The 2,449-nt window shown below is 66.6% G+C and overlaps 1 protein-coding gene across 1 annotated transcript in view; it reads left to right on the top strand.

The window, feature by feature from the left end:
• SBF1 (SET binding factor 1) overlaps positions 1-2,449 on the top strand; it is a 27,377-nt gene that overhangs the window by 3,849 nt on the left and 21,079 nt on the right.

The following is a 2,449-nucleotide window of genomic DNA, read 5'->3' as shown; positions in this document are numbered from 1 at the left end:
TTCCTATGGCTGGGCTGATCCCAGGGCGTGTGCACCCTCCCTGGCCTCTGCCCACAGTGCAGGCTAGCCCAGGCGGCCTCCAGGCACTCAGCCTGGCACTGGTGACGGGCGCTGCCAGCAGATGACAGAACGCATGCCCTGTGTTCTCCCTCCCCCATCAGCCTCAGCCCACACGGGACTGGCTGCCGGGATGTGGCTGTGGGAGGAAGTCTGGTCCCTGTCTGTGTCTCAGGGGACCTAGTGCCCTTCCTCCTAGGGCCCCCCACCCCCACCCTGTGACGCAGGGCTGTGCTGGTCCCTGGGGTAGGGGCAGCTCTGGTGGGGCGAGGAGCAGCAGCAGGTCGCCTCCATGGCCACAGGGCTCCCTCGGGTGGGGGTGCTGGGAGACCCAGCCTTGCCTCAGGGTGGGGCCCATCGCCACGCTGCAGCCTGGCTCTGCCAGCGCAGACCGAGGTGTGGGCTGGGGTCTCAGAGGGGTCAGGAGGCCTGGCCTCTCTACCGCGTGTCCTTCCGGGAGGCTGCATGCCTGGAGCGCCTGGGCCCCGGAAGCTGCCCTGCGCGCTGACTGAGGAACCTGTTTGCTTGTGGGGTGTGAGTGGGGCTGGCTGTGGGCGGATGGCGGTGCAGCCGGTTGTGTGCATTCCGCGAGCGCTAATTAGGCTGCGGTCTGTGCCAGGCTCAGGTGTGCGATGGGTACACAGTCGTGGCTTCTTGCTCACGGAGCTCCCATTGGCCCAGCCCCCCAACAGGTGTACGGAGTCGGGTGTGGTGTAGGGAGGCAGGGCCCGCCGGCCCCAGGCTCGGGCAGCAGACAGCTGCCTGAAGGAAGGGTCGCTGTTGGGCTGAGACCTGAAGGTCAAGTCTGCTGGTGCCACATGTACCTACACACATGCCCACAGCCCCCCGCCCAAGGGCCACCTTGGGGTCATCGTGGCCCAGAGAAGGTGCTGGTGCCATGAGCATCCCTTGCCCTGTCCAGCCACCTGCCCCTTAGGTAGTTGGGACAGTTCAGGAGTCGCCTCCAGTTGGTTCTTCGGAGGGTGGAGTCCTGCAAGTGAGAGTTGATGTTTCATACGATGAAGGGTGGGAGGGAGGGAGGGGACGGTGGACAGTGGCCAGCTACTCTGTCCATGTCCTGGGGGAAGAGGCGCCTAGAGAGCTGCCTGCCTGCCTGCCTGGGAGGGGGGCTGTGGGGCAGAGCTGCACACCCCTCCTTCCTCCGCCTCTGCCCCATGGCAGGAACTGGGTGAGCCCTGGTGTCAGCCAGTCCTGGGCCCAGATGTGGTTTGGAGCCCACACCCGTCGGCCCTCCAGGGAGCTTGGGGAAAGGAGGCATCCCTTAGGGCACCCCAGCCTGGGCCGCGCAAGGGTGGCCCTTGGGCGGGGGGCTGTGGGCATGTGTGTAGGTACATGTGGCACCAGCAGACATCTGTCCCTTTTCCCCCCTTCGTCTTGTCTGCCACCTTATCTCCGAGTGTCGTGCTCAGAGGGGGAGGGGAGCAGGAAGCTGAGGTTTTGTGAGTCAGTCATGGCCCCTCACCGCCACCTCCAGCGCCACCTCCAGCGCCACCTCCAGCGCCAGCCAGAACCTCCTGTTGCTGACTTAGTGCTGCCTCAGGACCGGGAGGTGGTCTCCTGGGAGGGCGCTTTCTGACCTCAGGGCCGGGCCCACCCTCGCCTGTCTCCTGGCTCTCTGCTGCCCTGGGCAGTGGTGAAGCTGCCCCGAGCAGGGGAGGGCCTGCGGGTTGAGTGTGGGAGGTGAAGGTGGGAGGCTGGTGTTTTTCCTGCTTCACTCTGCTGCCCTGCGGGGCGGGAGCTGGAGGAAGAACAGAGACTGTGTCCTTTCTCCCAGAGTCCCCAGAGGCCAGGGTCCCCCAGCAGGGCCCGGTCATGCCTCCAGTTTGGTTCTGGGATGAGTAAGAGCCACAGGTGTGACCTTGACCTGGAGTAGGGCCTGGGCTCAGAGTGGGGGAAGCAGACGAGAGGGGCAGAGTGGGCCCTGGGGTTCCAAGGAGTGGCTGGGTCTCTGGGGAGCACCCTGGGAGTTAGGCTGGGAGGCAGCTTCCCTGGGGCACCTCCTGCCCCAGCCCTCCTCCCTGGCCCTGGTGGCTGTGCACAGCGGCCTCCTGTGCACCCTCCGCACTCCCCTGGGGGTGCCCTGTCCCTGAGGCAGTGGGCACCGTGGTCTTTCCCGCCACAGACACTGCGTGTGAGGCCTCTGTGCCTCTCAGGTGAGCCTTGGCTGACGGTGAGGCAGAGCCAGGGAGCAGGGCTGGGCGCTGGGCTGCGGGCGCCCACTGTCCTGGTGCCAGCTGTCAGGCCGGGGGCGTCGTGAGGGCCTCGTGCCTAGGCTGGGGGTTAGCTGGGGGACAGTCTGGAAGGATCGCACCTCGCTGGAGGGGGTGCGCTGTGCCATCAGCTGCGTGCAGGCTGCAGTGGGCTCGGCGGG

The sequence above is a fragment of the Myotis davidii genome, unplaced genomic scaffold (assembly GCF_000327345.1).
Source record: "Myotis davidii unplaced genomic scaffold, ASM32734v1 scaffold845, whole genome shotgun sequence".
In the NCBI taxonomy this organism is placed as follows: domain Eukaryota; kingdom Metazoa; phylum Chordata; class Mammalia; order Chiroptera; family Vespertilionidae; genus Myotis; species Myotis davidii.
The sequence above is the reverse complement of the archived record's forward strand: the minus strand, read 5'-3'. Positions and strand labels throughout refer to the sequence as shown.